The following is a 21,423-nucleotide window of genomic DNA, read 5'->3' on the forward strand; positions in this document are numbered from 1 at the left end:
GACAGCTGCACACTGTGCTGGTCTAAGCCATTTCCCAAGCTCTTTCTCCATTATGATTATATACACAAAACTGATCCCCAGTGTACAACATTTTAGTTCACCACTTTGCACCACAGGGTGGCGTTTTAAGTCCATGCTGTATTGCCAGTTACTTTTCTATTTCTATTTCTACTTTGTCTCTCCCCATACCCTGAAAACCACTATTTAGTTCTGGTCACTGATATTTTCTAGTTATGCTTCACCAAATTTCCCTGATATGACTATAATCTTCAGGAGGCTTTTCTAGCCTCTAAGAATGTTGTGTTGGATTGTTATGTTTGCTTGTGTGATGATGCAGTAGTATTCTACACATTTTTTTTCTTTCTGTCCATCTTAGACTTTTACTATTTGATGTTGGTAAATCATGATTTCACAAGGAACTGGTTGTGATGGGGGAATAGACAGCTATCTCACTCAGACAGGATCTCAGAACAACAAAACTGATCAAAACCTAAAACTATAGCAGTGATGGGTAGGTGGAGAAGCTTGTGGGGGTATTTGCAATATTTTTGACTTATTCATATAAATTAAATAAGAAAGAAAAATAAACTCTTTTTGGACATGTTTTAACATGCATTTTAATCTCTACAATTTATACAGACAAAATGTTGTAAATGCTAGTTATTATTGAAGCTGGTACTTGGAGGTTAGTTCTTTTTTATGATAAACTAACTACATTTTTTGTAAATTACCTAAATTATGACTGAAAGCTCAGATTTGTAGTGAACATTAGAAACAAAATCCTTTCCTAAAATTTTTCATATTGTTAAACAACCTATTTGCTTGATTTCTTCTCTAAAAATGGTGATGATATAAAATGATGACTATAGAGATGAGATTCTTAGTAGACTGGGGAGATTGTTTTAAAAGATAGTTCCTGTGTTTTGTGTGCAGAAGCCCAGATTCAAACCCTTGAGGACTGCCAGATGTAGACTAAAAAAAAATCACTAGATTGCTCTGTGGTTTGTTTGTTTGTTTTGTTCTTTGGGCCACACCTGGCGCTCTCAGGGGTTATGGCTCTGCACTCAGAAATCACTCCTGGCAGGCTCGAGGGACCATATGGAATGCTGGGAATTGAACTCAGGTTCATCCTGGGCCTGCTGCATGTAAGGCAAATTCCATCTTACCACTGTACTCTCTCTCCAGCCTCAGATTGCTCTGTCCTTAATTTTATGTCATTTCACTAGTTTGACCTTGACTAAATTATTTTACTTTTAAATACTTGGATTTAGTTTTGTGTTTGTTTGTTTAGGGTTTTGGGGGCCACACCTTGAAGTTTACTCCTGACTTTACACTCATATTACTCCTGCCAAGATTGGGGGACTATATGGGATGCCAGGATTGAACTTGGGCCAGTCACTTGTAAGGCAAATGCTCTATCCACTATGCTCCTGCTCTAGTCCTTGTTACTTTTTTTTTTAATATTGAATTGTTTTAAGAATATAACCTTATGTAAGTATTTCAGATTGGTAACAAGTTTACATATATTATTGTTAATTTTATGTAGTATTCCATTTCTTTGACAGAGGCATAGGAAGTTTTGCTTCTTTACCTCCTGCAGAAACATTTTATCCGGTGACTTAATGATAGGAGAAGGCAATGAACAATGATTTCGAGTGCCTAAGTGCAAGAATCTTGGTTTGAGGGGAGGTGGAGAATCCTTAGAAGTAGTGCTTCTAACCTAGGATGGACCGCAGTTTGATCCCGCGGCATCATATATAGTCTCCCAAGCCAGGAGTAACCCCTGAGCATCACCTGGTATGGCCCCAAAACAGAACAAACAAACAAACAAACAAAAAAGCAATAGTACTTTTATTTGTTATCATTAAATTAGAAATATCATCCTAATGTGAAGATCTCATGATTATATATGTCAGTATATTATGTGTAAAGAAAGTCATGAAAATGAAAACTTTAAAAAATATTATATAGTATCACCACTCTATAAGGTAGTGCTTCTCAAATAGTGGGGTGCCCCCCAGGGGTGCGCAAAGCTTCATAAAAGGAGGCACGTTTGACTTCAGCAAACACTGTCATAACAAGCTAAGCCCCTGTGTTTATGTCTCTGGATGTCTCTGGAGCTGAGAGTTGCTGTGTCCTGCTTCAAACCCCGCTTGGAAAAGCTATGCATTGCAAAACGTGCTCATTGTAGCCATTAATCCAGGCATCACCTCTGATTAAAAAATTAGCTCAAATTATTTTATATATTTTTGTTTTACAGGTTAAAGTGTTTTTAATAAAGATACTATTTACAGTCATGCAGGAATCACAAAAATGTTTTCTTCTTCCTAGGGGGGCATGGCAGAAAATAATTGAGAAGCACTGCTATAAGGGAATATTTTGAAATTCAGCCTTCATAAGAATAAATTACATATTACACTTAGATATATATTTATATATACTGCTATACAGATAATAGTCATTAAAATTTAAACAATATTTTCTTTTCTCTAAAAACACAGCTCTTCTAATTCATTAAGGGAAAAAATAATATACATTTGTTCCTTGTAATTACTTAAAAGCTAATCTGAATGAAAACATTTTTGAGAAAGCTTTGTATGTTTGAATTAAACATTAAATAATAAGTATAGTGACTGTACTATTTTAACCATATATTATACATTTTAATTTTATTTATTTATTTTTAAAACTTTCTTGATTGCTGATTGGTTTTTGGCTCACACCCAATGGCACTCAGCGGTCACTCCTGGCTATGCACTAATATATCGTCCCTGGCAGGCTGGAGGACCATGTGGAATGCTGGGAATCGAATCCGGTCCCTCCCCGGGTCTGCGGCATGCAAGGCAGATAGATGCCCCACAGCTGAAGTATCTCTCCAGCCCCATTTTTATATGTTACTGTAATGTGATATGTAAATTCAGTTTTACATTATAAAGTATGGGCATTATTAGAATGATAATTTTAACAAGGATCATGCTTTTCTCAGATTTTCTGTGTGAATTTGGAAATACTACTTCCAAACAGGAGATAAGAGGAAGCTATAGAGTAAACAACAATCTTGATGGAAGAAATAGTAGGGTTCAGAGAGCTAGTGCAGTGATTAGGGTGCTTGCCTTGCCCATGAATAGCCCGCATTTATTTTCCAATGCTGCATATGATCCTTCAAGCTCTGCTAGGAGTAAAGCCTGAGCATTCTGCTTATGATCCAAAACTAAAAGATAGTAATATTTTTGATTTGCATAATGGTTACAAGTTTAGCTCATGATTTTTTGTTTTGTTTTGTTTTTTGTTTTTGGGTCACACCCGACAGCACTCAGGTGTTACTCCTGGCTCTATGCTCAGAAATCACTCCTGGCAGGCTTTGGGGGACCATATGAGATGCCTGGATTCGAACCACCGTCCTTCTGAATGCAAGGCAAATGCTCCACCTCCATGCTATCTCTCGGGCCCCTAGCTCATGATTTTTTTTTAACAAAATATGTTAAAAATAAAATGTGTTGGCCTGGAATGATACCACAGGGATAGGTACTTTCTTTGCCTATGACCTACTCAGGTTCCATTGCTGGAATCATATATATACCTCTAGTACAACTAGGAGTAAGCCCTAAGAACGCAACACCAAAGGTAATTAAATAAAATATCTCAATTTTATTTTGATTTTGGGGTTTGGGGCCACACTCTTGGCTCTGTGCTCAGAAGTTACTTCTGGCAGGCTCAGGGGACCGTATGGGATGCTGGGGATCGAACTCGGGTCGGCTGCATGCAAAGCAAACACCCTACCCACTGTAGGGCCCAAAGTATCTCAATTTTAGCATTGGCTTACAAAATTGAGAAGGCCGAACAGTGGGAAAAACTGGGGATTAGAGATTGAGGGGAGTTAATGAAGTAATAGATTAGAGTAAAATAAGAATAGAAGTTCATGGATGGTATCGGGCTTTGATGATGGTGAGATGTAGTTACTTTGAATGTTGAAACTGTTGGGGCCGGGAGGTGGCGCAAGAGGTAAGGTGCCTGCCTTGCCTGCGCTAGCCTTGGACGGACCGAGGTTCGATCCCCCGGTGTCCCATATGGTCCCCCAAGCCAGGAGCGACTTCTGAGCGCATAGCCAGGAGTAACCCCTGAGCGTTACCGGGTGTGGCCCAAAAACCAAAAAAAAAAAAAGAAACTGTTGTAATTATGTTAGATAAATGAACTAATTAAACATTTTAAATATGTATATTGTCTTATTTAACTCAGCATTGTGAAGTATTCATAGTATTCTTTATACTCTTTTATTTTTAAAAGATATGTGAAGTTATAAATCTATAATTATAAACAAAGTCAACTTTAAATACATTCTCTTCCTGATCCACATAATAGTCATATCATGGTATTCCTAACATTGCTTTTCTTTGCTCAATATTTAGGGGTTTTTCCAAGTTGCCTAACATTTACTTTATAAACTGGAAACATTTTAAATAGATCAACATAATATTAGAGCTAGGCACTAAACATATATTTTTCTGATTAAGCTTTAGAACAACCATGTGAAAGTATAGATTATTGACGCCAGAAAGAGCTCAAAGGTCTGGAATACATGGTTTGTGTGCATGATTCCAGGTTGGTCTCTAGTACCTGAAACTCCCCTAAGTACGAAAAGGGGCAAAATCCCGAGCAGCACACAGAAACTGCCTCCAGTATTAATTACCACATATGATCCAAAGACTCAGGGAAAGGAAAATAAACAAACAGATTGTTATTCTGATTTTATATTGCTATTCATAGTTTAAGAACCTGAGGGATAAAGGTAGAACTGGATTAAAATTTAGCTCCAGAAAACAGAGACATAGTACTGGGATTAAGGTGAATGCCTTGCAGGCATCTGAGCCCAATTCTACATTTCACACCATGTGATTTTTTTTGGATCATTTCTGAGTGAAATCCTGGAAGCCACAGATATCACTAGGTATGGCCCGTGAAGCAGAGTAAACTTAGGTTGTCTTCAGTACTGCAGAGCCTTAGTAGTATTGCAGGCTGGGCACCTTCATTATAACACTGAGGACATTACATATAGGAGTTATTACTTAATATGTTTGAATACCTTTTATGTAGCCCCATATACAGTCTCCTTTTAATAAAAAGGAAGATAATTCTGTTTTGAGAAGACATATGAAAAAAAACAAGCTAATTTATATGCCTCATTTTATCTTTTATCTAGAAGAATTGGCATTCAGATTTATGTTTAGCGTCATAACAATTATAGATTCTGTATTTAAACATATTCTCTTGTTCTCTCTCCACTCAGATGTGCTCAGGACTTATTACTGACTCTGTTCAGGGATTACTCTTGGGAGTGCTCAGACATTTATGTGGTACTGGGAATTAAACTTGGGTTTGCGGTATTCAAGATATTTAATAGTGAATATCTTACCAGATGCCCTATCTCTTTGGCTTCATGAGCATATTCTTAAGGTCCCAGTATTTTGATATTTTAGTACAAAAATGTATGAATTTTTTTTTAGAAGCTAAGCTTTATGAAAATTTACACCTTTTCTCTGAAACTTTTTTTAAAAGATGCTTTTAAATATGTGTTATTACTTCCTTATACACACATGCTTTCTAAATATATGCCTGGGAAATAAATCATCACTTGCTTGAAAATAATTATAATATTTAGGGTTGGAACACCAGATAGAACCTTCTGTCTAGATTTTTGTTTGCTTTCTGGCAGTGCTCAAGGGTTGTTTTTGTCTCTGCACTCAGAAATCATTCTTGGTGGGCTCAGGGGACCAATGGGATGCTGGCGAACCATCCTGGGTTGGCTGCTTTCAAGGCAGTGCCCTACCCTCTATACTACTCAGGTCCCTTGTCTATCTAGATTTTTTTAATATAAAAATTTTCTCTGTGATCAAGAGCTATCTTAAAAAGGCACTTAGTGCATTTATACTATATTTTAATGCCTGACATTGGTTTTATAAGATAATAAAGCTTCTTTGTAAAAGTCATTTGAGGTTAGATTTGTTTTGCCTAAATTTAAAAGTTAATATTTGCATGCTGAGTAATAGAGAGAAATACTGGGGGCCAGAGAGATAGTACAGATAGTACAGAGAGTAAGGTGTTTGCCTTCATGTGTCTTATCTGGCTCAATCTCTGGCATCCATATGGTATCTTGAGCTTCCCCCTGAGTGATCTCTAAGTGTAGAGTCAGAGAAAGCCCTAAGCACTACCAGGTGTGGCCCCAGATTTAAATTTAAAAAAGAAACAGGAATGCTGACAGTGCACTATTCTTTTTTTAGTGAAATAAATTTTATTTAGAAAATATGAGGCAGGAAGGAGAAAAAGAGAAAAGTACATTTAAGAGGGAACACAACAGTCTTTTCCAGAGGCGAGAAAGTCCCGCAAAGTAAAATAAATTATACATCCCAAATTGAGATGTGGATTACCTCAGAATGGAAATGCAGCCCATATGCTTTTGCTAAGTTGGTTTTACAGGCATTTTCCCCAACTGTGTCCACTTTGAGATTTCTATGTAAATAAGATGTTCTTCTACAGCATTATCCAGGGGAAAAGGCTTTGAACTTTTTGTGGCCTTTTTTGTTTTATTTGGTCTGTGTTTTGGTAACATCTACTGTGCTTTGGGCTTACTCTTGACTGAGTTTAGAGGTCAGCTCTAGCAGGGTCAGGGACCATTGTGGTGCTAAGCATTAAACCTGGGCTAGTTCCATGCAAGGTAATCACCTTCCTACATTGTTCTACCCTCTTACAGCTTTTCATTCCTTTGACTATCTCCTCCCCCTTCTCTGGGCTGGCTGGCATTGCAGCAGCTCAGGGGCCAGTTAGTCTAAGCAGTTGTGCTTCTGTATCCACAAAGGAGTCTGGCCCTTAATGCCTTTGGGCTACTCTAGAGCTGGTGACAAAACAATTTCATTAGATCACATCTTGGTTTCACTGCTTTCAGAGAGTCAGTGCTAAGAATCCCCTACAGACCTGGAAGCTTCAGAACCACTTCATCTACAGTGAATTTATTTAATTTCACTTTAGTTCTACAAAATAGATGTGTGTGTGTGTGTGTGTGACAAAAACTCAAGTAATGAAACCTGTGTAACTTTTCTCCTTTCCTTCTGCATACCATGGAGCCATGTGGCAAGGAAGAACCATGCTGAGCTGATAACCAACCCAACAAAGACACTGCTTGTAAAGTAGAGGGCTGTTCTGCTGAAAGGCAGTGCAGCCTACAAGCATTACCCATTACTGGCCAGCACACATTACCCTTGTCACATGGCAGGACTTACTTTCTCAGAGCATTTTTTATGCACAAAGTCATGGCTTCCTTTGTAGATCACTTAAAAGGTAAGATCAGGCTAAGCCTACCAGAAAGTCAGCCCCAGACTGAAAGACCGAAAGAATCAGGCAAAACCAGTCTTTTCAATTCAGGCAGAACCTTTGTTTCTAGGTTATGGTACCAAAACCCCCCTGTGCCCCTTAGGGAAAGGGAGAGGGAAAGAGGCAGATGGCCCAACTAATGGTACATTCGAAGAACAAACTTTGCCAAGTGTTTTGGAGGGAACCCCAAAACTTATTGGGCCTACTCAAGGAATCTTTATCAATGTACAGTCGGTCTCTTGGCCATGTGGAAGTACTGCACCTTCCTCTACTTCCAGTCCAGTATGTACCAGAGCCAGCCACACACAGCTGCAGTGGAGCAGCCCCCCCGCCCCCACCATTGCAGTGCATGTATATCATGTGCTCATTCTCTAGGAGCTCATGCAGGAGCCTCACAGCCTGAGGCAACAGCTACACATGGGCTACAGTGCTCATATCTTGGGTTGGCATCCAGGTGTAGGCCAAACCTTCCTCCTTATATAGTTTCATCAGCATATTAGCAGTCATGCAGTCTTGGTAGCAATTGCAACCCAAAGAATTCTGTAGAATATCCTTATCTGTCTGGAAATTCATTACTGCTGTGACCTCCAATTCATGTTCCAGTCTGATGGTTATATGTTCCACTTGGTGGGGTTAGCTTCCCAGCCAGATATTTAGTAGAATTCTTGAGTAATGCGTGGCTTAGTGGGCTGTGATTTTTTAAAATAGAAGTCTCCCGTGTGCTCTTTGTTGTGCCCACTGACTTCGATTTAGTGTCCTATTGGGAGACAATAAACCATCCACCAAGTTGTTTTCATCCTAAGAACAGCAGCGGACATGGTGAGGCCCATAGCTTTCCCAGGAAAACTCTCCCAGAAGAATCAAGCTTTCGCTTCAAGAACTTGAACCAGAACTTGTCCACACAGACCGGCTCTGTCCCATTGGTCATCGCCTCCTTGGGTGCCAACTTTCCCTCTCCGAGCCAGAGGCCTGGATCTGGCACAGCACCAGTGCCCCAGCACCTTTTGTCTTGCCCGCTGGCCTCAGGCGCATGGCCCCCTGCAGATCCAACTGTGCACTATTATAGTTTCTTTTGGACAGAGAGTTTCAAGAGATTCAGGAATGTTTTATATTTCTTAGAAAATAAGCAAATTTCTTTTAAGAGTTGTTTAATAGTTGGTTAGTAAAAATAGGAAAGAATCTATATGAAAGAGTTAGATACTATCAAAGAATAGTATCAGTTTAATGTTTGTGGGAATCAGTTATTAGGGTGAGCATCTAATGAATATCTTAATGCCTAGAGTTTTCCTTCTTGTATTATCTAGAAAGAGAATTATATAGAAATTGCTTCCTAGAACAATATTATTGAAAACACCAAAAATCCTGCCTGTATGTAATTCTATCCCCCCCCCTTAAAGAGGTTTTTGTGTTATCAAGACAGATACATTAATTTTAGTACCTTTTCTAAAATGTTTTAACCAAATTTATGGACAGGAAATTTTTTTTTTTTTTTTTTTTTGGTTTTTGGGCCACACCCGGCAGTGCTCAGGAGTTACTCCTGGCTGTCCGCTCAGAAATAGCTCCTGGCAGGCACGGGGGACCATATGGGACACCGGGATTTGAACCAACCACCTTTGATCCTGGAACGGCTGCTTGCAAGGCAAACACCACTGTGCTATCTCTCCGGGCCCGGACAGGAAATTCTTAATTAATTTTTGTTTGTTTGTTTGTTTTGGAGCCACACATAGCGTTGCTCAGGTTATTCCTGGCTCTGCACTCAGAAATCACTCTGGTAGGTTCTGGTGACCATACGGGATGCCAGGGATCAAACTCAGGTTGGTTGTGTGCAAGGCTAACACCTACCTATTTGCTCTCGCTCTGGCCCCTTAAGATAGAATATTCTGTTTTCATGTTTTCTTTTACATTTTATATTTGGTGGACTGGTTGTTTCTGTTCCCTAGCTCTATTTTTCCCTCTATCTATTTGGTTATCTTTATTATCATTATTACTTTACCACTATTCATTTAACCTTGGATGCTTAAACTAGGGCATTTACTTCTGAATGAATTTGTAATAGGCTAGAGATTTACAGTTTTGTAGCTATATTTTAGATTTTCTACATAATCATAAATTATGACATTTCAGCATTGAAGAAAATTCAAAGTATTAAATATATTACTAGTTATAATACTTAAGGAAACAATGTAAAACCACAGGGATTTTTTTTACTGGTATGAATGTTATAAATTTAAGTCATTTTCACCACTCCAAAATAAAATATATTTCCCTTGTCAGTTTTAATGCATTTACTTGTAGAAAATTAAGGTCTTATGCCTAGGGGTGCGGCTCTTGTACAGCAGCCTGCCTTGCATGCATGAGGCCACTGCTGATATAATCACTTGTATTACCAAGCATGGGACATCCAGGATTGGAGAGATGGTAAGGAGGTTATAGGTGCTTGCCTATCACGTAGCTTACCTGAGTTTGATTTCTGACATCATGTGTGGTTTCCCCAAGCACCTGCCAGAAGTAGGATCTGAGCATAGCTGGGTGTGACCCCAAAACTAATAGAAAACAAATATGATACTCTCCTTCCATTGCATCCCAGTATTGAGCAACTTCTAGCCATCACTGCAGCCAGGTGTGCAAGTCTCCCAACCAAGTGCTCAGCCAAATATGAGATAACCACAGTCAAGCATATGACTTTCAGTGAACATTGCAGCCAAGTTTGCAAACACAGGGGTCTCAAACTCAATTTACCTGTCAGTAGTAAGCCTTGAACATTGGGGGGTGTGACCCAAACAACTAAAACAAAACAAAACAAAACAAAAAAAGATTCCTCTAGGGCAGGGCCACAAGATGCGAGTTTGAGACCCCTGCAAGCCCAACTTTCTGATACCAGACATGACAACAGTAACAACAGTAATAAATAAAGGGATGAACAAAAGATCATACTGTGGTTTCTTAAGAAATTTTTTAAAGGAATGTATTTGTTTATTGTCATTTTATGAAAACAATACTCAGAGTGTATTGGTCACAGTCGATCAAATTTACTATTTTCTCTATTCAAAAATGTAATCACGAAATGTTTTTTATGTAGTGTCAAAAAATTCAGGAATTTCTGAAATATTTAAACATAGAGTGAACCAGTAATTCCTCTCCTTTTAGTGTACTATTTATTTTGTTTTGTTTTGGGGTCACACTTGATGGTGCTAAGGGATTACTACTGGTTTCTGCACTTAGAAGTTGCTCCTGGCAGGCTCAAGGGATAAAAAGAATCTTCTTTTTCCTTTTTCCCGTATGGAAAATACATAGGGGATACTGGGAATTGAACCCAGGTTGGCTGTGTGCAAGGTAAATGTCCTACCCACTGTGCTATCACTCTGGCCTCTCCTAGGTATGCTCTTAAGAATAAAGAAATCAAGGGCCGGAGAGATAGCATGAAGGTAAGACGTTTGCCTTTCATGCAGAAGGTCATCAGTTTGAATCCCGCTTCCCATATGGTCCTTCATGCCTGCCAGGAGCAATTTCTGAGCATGGAGCCAGGAGTTTCCCCTGAGCACTGCCGGGTGTGACCCAAAAACCACACACACACACACACACACACACACACACACAAGAATTAAAAAATGAGAATTTAAACAGTATGGTTCTGACACACACACACATACACACACACACACATGAATAAAAAAATGAGAATTTAAATAGTATGGTTCTGAGCATGGAGCCAGGAGTTTCCCCTGAGCACTGCCGGGTGTGACCCAAAAAGCACACACACACACACACACACACACACACACACACACACACAAAAGAATAAAAAAATGAGAATTTAAACAGTATGGTTTGGAGAGTTAGTACCAGATGTAAGTAAGGCCTTTTCTTTAACTCTACTTTGAACATTTCAGGGGTCAGTCCTGATGCAGAGCCAGGAATAGCATATTCCAAAGAATCACATTCCAAAGAATGTGGTCCAATTTTTCCTCTGCCCTCCACTAACAGAATTTAAACCATTTGGACACAAATATTCACAGTAGTTGGGCCGGAGAGATAGCATGAAGGTAAGGGGCTTACCTTTCATGCAGAAGGTCATTGGTTCGAATGCCAGCATCCCATATGGTCCCCTGAGCCTGCCAGGAGCAATTTCTGAATGTGGAGCCACAAGTAACCCCTGAGGGCTGCTGGGTATGACCCCCTCCCCCCCAAAAAATATTCACAGTAGTCAAAAGAGGAAATACCCAAATATTTAATTAATGAGTGGCTTTTTAAAATGTTCTGATCATTCAATTGAATATGATTTGAGTATTTCTAAAAAGAATACCCTGTAATGTATGCCAGCTTAGACCTGGAAGCCAGACACAGGATCACATGATTTTTGACCAGGATCATATAAAATATTTAGAATATTAAAATTCATAAAAAGCAGATTAGTCGTTCAGTTGCAAGGAGTAAAGAGAACCGAGAGCCACCGTTTTATGAGTACTGTAATTCTTTGGAAAAAAGAATTCCCTTGGCTATAAAACCAATTGAGGTTAAAAGCCTGATCAAATTTCTGTTTCAAATTATAAAAAAAACGAAATTATTATTATTATTATTATTTTTTTTTTTTTTTGGTTTTTGGGCCACACCGGTTTGACGCTCAGGGGTTACTCCTGGCTATGCGCTCAGAAATCGCCCCTGGCTTGGGGGGACCATATGGGACGCGGGGTGATTGAACCGTGGGCCGTCCTTGGCTAGTGCTTGCAAGGCAGACACCTTACCTCTAGCACCACCTTCCTGGCCCCAGTACTAGGTTTTCTTTTGGAAGCTATAAAAATACTGCTTATTGAACTGATAGTGTACAGTATTGTGAATCTAAATTTCCCTGAATTGTACATGCTTAAATATAGTTAATTTTTGTTATATTAATATCATCCTAATAATAATGAGTAAAAAGATTTATTATTACCTTTTAATTGGTTCTTTATAAAAGAAAGCAGGTTGTTATATTAAGTTCATGCATATGTAGTCTGTTTAATTGCACTTGGAGCTAATATTAAAAATGCTTTTAGTTACAAAAACTGAATCTTGTTCGTGGATTGAATTTCTCAGTGATAAGTATTCTTGAAATTTGTTTGAGCATTTTTCTTTTTGATACAGTTCCTTATGTATGCTGAGTTGATTGTTTTTGCATCAGTTTTTGTCTAGTTCTGAGTGAAATGCTACTTTTTAAATCACTGATAATGCTTATAATATAAGTTAATAAGGAGAGGTTTTTTCAATAGTTTTGTTCTGCTCTTCTTCTCTAAGTACTTATTAAGAAGTATGTTGTTAGCTGGGGCGGGGGAGCAGGTGGCGCTAGAAGTCAGGTGACTCGGCCTTTCAAGCGCTAGCCAAGGAAGGACCATGTTCGATCCCCCAGCGTCCCATATGGTTCCCCCAAGCCAGGGCGATTTATGAGTGCTTAGCTCAGGAGTAACCCCCTGAGCATTCAAACAGGTGTGACCCAAAAATTAAAAAAAATGTCTGTTGTTAGTTCATAAGCGTTTGGAAATTGAGTAAATTGTGCTTATTTTTATGAGGGATTAGAAACTTAAAGTGTGGGCCGGTGAGGTGGCGCTAGAGGTAAGGTGTCTGCCTTACAAGCACTAGCCAAGGAAAGACCGAAGTTTGATATGGTCCCCCCAAGCCAGGGGCAATTTCTGAGCGTTTAGCCAGGAGTAACCGCTGAGCATCAAATGGGTGTGGCCGAAAAAAAAAAAACAAACATAAAAATAATTTAAAAGTGTATCCCTTTAATCTTGGTTTCTCCATATTTTACCAATTTCAGAGGATTTGTTGGAGGGCATTTTGTTGAAATCAAATTATGTTATCAGAGAATTCACTTGCTTAAAAGTGACTAAGATAAACTAAGCTTCATGGTACTCAGGACTAAGCCCTGAACACTGCTGGTGTGGTCATCCAAAAGCCAAATAAAACATTTTTTTAATTGCTTTTATTTAAGCACCCATGGTTACAAAATAGTTCCACTGTTGGGTTTCAGTCCATTCAATGCACACTGTCCTTCATCATTGCTTCCTTCCTGCACCAATATCTCCACAAAACATTTTTAAAAGGATGGTCAGTGAAGTGGTTCTTTATGTATCCGTTTTAAGTAAAAATAAAAGACTGACAGTATTGATGATACCACTTATGTGAAAGAGACACAATGCAAGGGAACAAAGAGAAGCAAACAAAACAAACCTGACCACTCAGAACATAGAAAAAAGGCAGGAAGAGAGAGACAAGGATGGAGGAATACAATACAATTGAGCAAACTAATGTTATTGCACAGCTATACACTAGATGAGAATAATATGGGATTAAGGAATTGAAAATCTTGTTGTATAGAGGTATAGATAGAAACACAGGTATTGCTACATACCAAAGAGGATGCAAAATGATCCACATATATTACCTTTGATTGTTATAGAAAGCTGTGAACCACTAGTTTAGTTTTCATACTAAAATAAGTTCATACTGTATGAAAATAAATACAACTAAAATCAGCAGAGAGAAAAGTGGGGGGTAGAATTTGGGAGGGAAGAGACATGACGTGAGAGAACTGTGCTATTAGCTGTAGAGGTAGTGTTAGGAACTCATTGCATTTTTGACATACAGAAATAGGTTTATGTGCAGGTGTTTATTTTTATGTGTGTGTGTGTGTTTATTTTTAATGTGCATTGAAAGGACCTAGAAGCACAGATACCTTTGTAAGCAAGGAGCACATTTGATGCACTGGTTTCTAAATACCATTTCTCACTAAATTAGTGTTCCTTGTAGAAGAGGGCTAGAAAAGGAAAACGGATCACAAACTTGTTATATTTTGTACTATAAATAAGGCAAGGAACTGCTTACGGAATGATTGTGTTATTTTGAAAGGATATAAAACTGGTGTGAAAAGGTCCCTATTAGATCTAGAGAGAGTACAGGAAAAGGGAAAAAGAAAAGATTCTCAGGGGACTGGTGCGGTGGTGCTTAGAGGTAAGGTGTCTGCCTTGCCAGCGCTAGCCTAGGACGGACCGCCTTTCAATCCCCCGGTGTCCCATATGGTCCCCCAAGCCAGGAGCGACTTCTGAGCGCATAGCCAGGAGAATAACCCCTGAGCATTACTGGGTGTGGCCCAAAAACCAAGGGGGGAAAAAAAAGAAATAAAAGAGATTCTCAAATTCTCATTGGCTAATTTCGGGAACAATTTTAGCATTAGAATTAGTACCGTATTTTCCTGTGTGCTTGTCAAATAGTAGGTCGCACCCTAATGGGAGGCTCCATAAAGGGGGGCGCGTTTAACCTCAGCAAACACTGTCATAAAAGCTAAGCATCGTGTTTATGTCTCTGTATGTCTCTGGATCTGAGAGTTGCTGTGTCCTGCTTCAAACCCCGCTTGGAAAAGCTATGCATTGCAAAACGTGCTCATTGTAGCCATTCATCCAGATATCACCTATAATTAAAAAATCAGCTCAAATTATTTTATATATTTTTGTTTTGCAGGTTAAAAATTTTTTAAAATAAAGATACTATTTACAGTCATGCGGGGGGGGGCGCAGAATGTTTTCTTCTTCCTAGGGGGGCATGACAGAAAGTAATCGAGAAGCACTGGTATAAGATGACGTTTTAAGCCATGAAAAACTTCTTAAAAGTCGGGGGTCGTTTTATACGCCTATGCTGAAACTTACTCCAGCTTCGGGGACCAGTGATCCACCCTCCTCTTACCACTGGCATCCCTCTGGGGTGTGTGTGTGTGTGTGTGTGTGTGTGTGTGTGTGTGTGTGTGTGTGTGTGTGTGTGTGTGTGTGTGGTCTTATATGCCTCTGTGTGTGTGTGTGTGTGGTCTTATATGCCTATGCTGAAACTTACTCCAGCTTCCAGTGTGTGTGTGTGTGTGTGTGTGTGTGTGTGTGTGTGTGTGTGGTCTTATATGCCTCTGTGTGTGTGTGTGTGTGTGTGTGTGGTCTTATATGCCTATGCTGAAACTTACTCCAGCTTCCAGTGTGTGTGTGTGTGTGTGTGTGTGTGTGTGTGTGTGTGTGTGTGTGTGTTCCTGGCAGGCTGGGTGGGGTGGGGGGGACCATATGGGATGCCAGGATTCAAACCACCATCCTTTAAAGCCCTACCTTCATGCTGTCTCCCTCTAGCTGTCATGTTAATCACTGCACCCTCCAGCCAGCTGCTCTTGGAGGAGCCCCCACTTCTTGCTCTCACTGTAGATCACAATTAAAAAATTAGTCACTCTTTACAAATGACAAATGTAAAATGATTGTTGCCACTCCAAAGCCTAGCTTTATTAAATATATACTGCTAACCTCTGAGGTTCCTACTCTTTTTCTCTTATGTTTTTTAATTTCCATTTTGTGTGCGTTAAAAGAGAGGTAAGTAGTCTTATGTGGTGAATATAGCCCAAACCCTATATATTTTTTTCTTTTTTTTCTTTTTTTTTTTTTTTTTTTTGGTTTTTGGGCCACACCCAGTAACGCTCAGGGGTTACTCCTGGCTATGCGCTCAGAAGTTGCTCCTGGCTTGGGGGACCATATGGGACACGGGGGATCGAACTGCGGTCCGTCCAAGGCTAGCGCAGGCAAGGCAGGCACCTTACCTTTAGCGCCACCGCCCGTCCCCTTTCTTTTTTAATATAATTTTTTTGTTTTTGTTTTTGGGCCACACCCGGTGGTGCTCAGGGGTTACTCCTGGCTGTCTGCTCAGAAATAGCTCCTGGCAGGCACGGGGGACCATATGGGACACCGGGATTCGAACCAACCACCTTTGGTCCTGGATCGGCTGCTTGCAAGGCAAACGCCGCTGTGCTATCTCTCCGGGCCCTTTAATATAATTTTTATTTTAGTTATAGTGGCTTACATATCATTCACAGTAATATTCCAGGTACATATTTACATTGAATTAGGGGGATTCCCACCACCGAATTGTCCTCCCACAACCGCTCCCATCCTGCCTCCCATATCCTCCACTCTCCCCCCTCAGGGGCTGCTAGAATGCGTGGTCCCTTCTGTGTCTAGTTTATTACTTAGTGGTCTTATAGCTGTTTGGTCTTGGTGACTCCATTACTGCCCCCCCCCAATTGGGAGGCGGGACTAGAAAGTTCAAGTTATGTGGTTTTGCAAACCCTATATTTTAACAGGAAAAGTAGGGGATTGTCTTATATACCCAGTCGTCATACACGCTTGAAAATAAGGTAGTTGAAGGGAGATTACAGGACACTTTTTTCATACAGCCTATACTACTTTGATGGTTCTCTGAACATTGCCAGGAATAATCTCTGAACACTTCTAGGTGTGGAGCAACCCTTCTACCCCAGAAATATTAGGAGTACAGATTTAAATATTCAGAGCCTAGATGAATAAATAAATGGGAGAGAATAGGAAAAGGTTACAGTTGAATAAATGCCAACTAACACATGTAGAAGGAATAACAGAATTTAGAGACTCTAATAATAGTCAGTCATCAGTAGCTGCTAAACTTTGAGTAAATACCAGTTTGTATAGCTCTAAAGTTTTCTTCTATGAATTATTAATTTGTTAAAATAAAAATTAACTTCAAAGTGATTTAAATTTAGTAATTTAATTTGGTGTGTTTTCTGTTGGGGGGCTACAGATGGCTATACTTAAGACTTACTCCTGTCTGTACTCAGTGTTCCTCTTGGCCAGGCAAGTGCCTAACCATTGTACTATTGCTCCAGACCTTAGTAATCCACTTTTTTTTTTTTTTTTTTTTTTTTTTTTGTGGTTTTTGGGTCACACCCGGCAGTGCTCAGGGGTTACTCCTGGCTCCATGCTCAGAAATTGCTCCTGGCAGGCACAGGGGACCATATGGGACGCCGGGATTCGAACCGATGACCTTCTGCATGAAAGGCAAACACCTTACCTCCATGCTATCTCTCCGGCCCCAGTAATCCACTTTTAATAAGAAAGCAATATTAATATCACTGTCAGTGTGACAGTGTAGCTCCTAATTTATGAATTAGGCTTTACAGTCACATCTGAATTCTTGCCTCAATTTTTATCTACTTCAATTAAAAAAGATCAATGCAAGGTAACACTTTATTTAAGATAATTATCTTTTTTCTGTTGTTTTGTTTTTTGGGGCCACATGCAGTGACGCTCTGGCATTACTCCTGGCTATGCTCTCAGAAATTGCTCTTGGCTTGGGGGGCCATATGGGATGCCAGGGGATCGAACCGTGGTCCACCTTAGGATAGCGTGTGCTAGGCAGATAGATGCCTTATGGCTTGTGCCACCGCTTTGGCCCCTAAAATAATTATATGTCAGAAAAAGCTCAAACTTGTGAAAAACAGGCAAAACAACTTAATTTTATTTATTTTGTTTGTTTTGGTTTTTGGGCCACACTAGGTGACACTTAGGGGTTACTTCTGAATATGCGCTCAGAAATTGCTCTTGGCTTGGGGGAACCATATGGGATGCCATGGGATTGAACTGCAGTTTATTCTATGTTGGCGCGTGCAAGGCAGATGCCATATGGCTTGCACCACCGCTCCAGCTCAAAACAACTTTTAATTTTAATAGTTCAGGAAAACTTGCATGTGTGTAACTACAACAGTTTTAGTCTCAGTTGGAAATATTTAAGCATCATACTGAGAACAAGTAGTAGCTTTTAAGTCAGGGAAGTAGATTTTAAAAAGCATCAATTTCTGTGGGTTAGACTTTTATAAAGATTATGAAAAAATGTTAGAATTTCTCAAGGGATCTGGGGCCAGAATAGCACAGTTGTTAGGGCATTTGCCTTGCACGTGGCCGACCCTGGTCGATTCCCCAGCATCTCTTAAGGTCCCATGAGCTTTCCAGGAGTAACTTCTGAGTGCAGAGCCAGGAGTAACCCTTGAGCACCACTGGGTGTGGTCCAGCCCTCCAAAAAATTTTTTCCCAAGGGATCAGAAGTTATATATATTTTAGTCATAAGAAAATTTGAATTATTGATGCTATTTGTTAAATGAGAAACATTACTATGTAGTTATAAATAAATACATGATCATAAAGTTTTGGTCACACTCAACAATGGATAGCTAGGGTGTTTGCTTTACATGCAGCCAACCCAGTTCAAGACCTGGCATTCCATATGGTTCCCTGAGTACCTCTAGGAATAATTTCTGAGTATAGAACTAGTAGAAATAACCCCTGTGCACTGCTGGATGTACCCCCGCCCCTCCCATCTGCTTGATATTGAGTAACTACCATCTTAAATTAGTGTAACATTTTGGTTTAAACGTCCATATTTCATTAGTACTTTGATAAATAATTTTTGATGCATATTATTTCTCTGACAGGTTTTATTTGGTTATTTTTTTTGTTTGTCCAAAGTTTTGACTGTTCTCTGAGTCCATCAAGTTGTGACAGAGACATTCTAAAATGCCTTCTTTGGTGCTATTTCCTTCCATGAATTCATACAATGTAGAAAATTTTTCCAACCTTTTTCTGATTGGGTATTCCTTCCAATTTAGTTTCTTTGCTGAGGCTCCCCATCCAACCTTTAATTCTGTTCTTGTGCCATGCCTCACTGTTTAGTTGTAACCTATAACTTCCTTGGAATATCCTGAAGGTTCACAGTTGTTCATTTGGAGGAAAACTGGTATAGATAATCTCCTGTTTGTAGAAGTAGTCACAAAATATTTTTAATGTTAAAATGTTACATATATTATAATATATAAAACTATATATATGTATAAATATCAATGGAGCCAAAGAGATATTGCAGCGGGTAGGACACTTACTTTGCACATGACTGACCCAGAGTCAGTTCCCTGGTATCCCATATGGTCCCTTGATTTTTGAGTACAGAACTACAAGTGACTCTAGCACCTCTGGGTATTGCTCCAAAACAGACAAAAATTATGCATATTCATTTTCTACAATATTTGCATTAGATGTTGAAAAAGAACATGTTGATTTATTTATACATTTATAGCCATCGGGAGTTTATACTTTTTAATTGTCCTCCCATTTTCTTTTCTTTTTTTTTTTATGTTGGGAGGCTTGGGGGACATTACACTAGAAGTGCTCAGAACTTACTCTTGACTCTGTGCTTAGGGGTCACTCCTAGTGGTATTCAGGGAACTGTTCATGGTGCTTGGGGATCAATCCCAGATCAGTGAAATGTGTGACAAGCACCTTACCCACTGTATTATCTCTCTAGCCTGTTTTATGTTTTTAGGACTGTAAATTCTATCAGCTAGGGATATCTCTAGTATCAAGATAAAGTGTCTGCAGTTGCTGGCTCTCCCTGTCAAGAGTTATGTATATAGGGCCAGAGAGATAGCATGGAGGTAGGGCATTTGCCTTGCATGCAGAAAGACAGTGGTTCGAATCCCGGCATCCCATATGGTCCCCCGAGCCTGCCAGGAGCGATTTCTGAGTGTAGAACCAGGAGTAAACCCCTGAGTGATGCTGGGTGTGACCCAAAAACAACAACAACAACAAAACAAAAAAAAAGAGTTATTTATGTACATACATTTCTGCTTTAGCATACTGTTTTACAAAAATAAAATACTGTTTTCATTAGTTATCAATTGCCCAGTAAGGGAAGATCTCCTTGTTCAAATTAAATATATAGTTTAATTTCTTTACAATATGAAGACGAGTTATTGTGCTTTGTCAAGTTGTAAGGGGAAAATGAGGAATGGTAATGATTTTCTGTATCATTGGTTTCTATGTTTCATTCATTCTACCGTAAAAGGTGGTTGTTGTTTACTTTAATCACAGTAAATTATAAAATTTTGAAGTTACTCATGATTGGGTTTTAGCTACACAATATTTCTCTCTCTCTCTCAATCTCTCTGTCTCTCTCTCTGTCTCTCTCTCTGTCTGTCTCTCTGTTTCTGTCTCTGTCTCTGTCTCTCTCTCTCTCTCTCTCTCTCTCTCTCTCTCTCTCTCTCTCTCTCTCTCTCTCGGTTTTTGGTTTTTGGGCCACACCCGGCGGTGCTCAGGGGTTGGTTACTCCTGGCTGTCTGCTCAGAAATATCTCCTGGCAGGCACGGGGGACCATATGGGACGCCGGGATTCGAACCAACCACCTTAGGTCCTGGGTCGGCTGCTTGCAAGGCAAACGCCACTGTGCTATCTCTCTGGCCCCACTATACAATATTTCAACACCAATTCTTTCATTAGTGTCTGCTTTCCTACACCAGTGTCCCTTGCTTCCCTCACCCACCCTCTCACTCCTGCTTATATGACAGGCATTTCCCTTTTTCTTTAAAGTTGAATTTTGGTAATAAAAACAGGATAATACTCCTGAAATCATTTTGTATGTTTTTTATTATCCTCTTATATTGTCTCAGATATCTAAAAAAGCAAACAGGCGTGTAACTATAATTTTGAAAATAGCTACTGAGCCAGAGAGATAATACAGAGGTATGGATCTTAACTGTATGGGGCCATTCTTATTTTGTTTTGTTTTTGTTTTTTGGGTTCACACCCAGTGACATTCAGGGGTTACTCCTGGCTAAGTGCTCAGAAATCGCTTCTGGCTTGGCGGGACCACATGGAACACCAGGGGATCGAACTGTGGTCCGTCCTAGGCTAGTGCGGGCAAGACAGACACCTTACCGCTTGCACCACTGCTCTGTGTATGGGGCATTCTTAATTCAAATTCATGGCATAGCTAGCTTATGGTCTCCCTAAGTATCTTCGTGTGTGGCTCAAAATAGAAAGGGGCAGGAGCAATAGCATAGTGGGTAGGGCGTTTGTCTTGCATGCTACTGACCTGGGTTCAATCTCAGGCATCCCATATGGTCCCTCAAGCCTGCTGGAGTGATTTCTCAGTGGAGAGCCAGGAGTAATGCCTGATCAGTGCTGGGTGTGGCCCAATTCCCCCATACCACTCCCAAAAAGACAGACAAAAAAATTAGGGCTGTACTTGGTACCCCTGTGGATTAGGAAGGATTGCATTGTTTATAAAATGAATACATTTATAAGTTTGTAGTTAAAAGTGTGTTTATCAGAGGTTAGGCCAGTTGCTTTCCCCGTTTTACAATTTTATTCTGGAATCTTTTTGGTGATTAATTTGATTGATGATGAATTTGGAAATTTAATTAACTTC

General features: G+C 39.6%; 1 protein-coding gene and 1 pseudogene across 1 annotated transcript in view; one reads left to right on the forward strand and one right to left on the reverse strand.

Annotated features, from left to right (window-relative positions):
- The window catches only part of LOC126022871 (laforin-like), a 71,303-nt pseudogene extending 61,464 nt beyond the window's left edge, over positions 1-9,839 (reverse strand).
- Positions 1-21,423, forward strand: part of ARID2 (AT-rich interaction domain 2) — a 136,395-nt gene that overhangs the window by 63,506 nt on the left and 51,466 nt on the right. The window lies entirely within an intron of this gene.

The sequence above is a fragment of the Suncus etruscus genome, chromosome 11 (genome assembly GCF_024139225.1).
Source record: "Suncus etruscus isolate mSunEtr1 chromosome 11, mSunEtr1.pri.cur, whole genome shotgun sequence".
Classification (NCBI taxonomy): Eukaryota; Metazoa; Chordata; class Mammalia; order Eulipotyphla; family Soricidae; genus Suncus; species Suncus etruscus.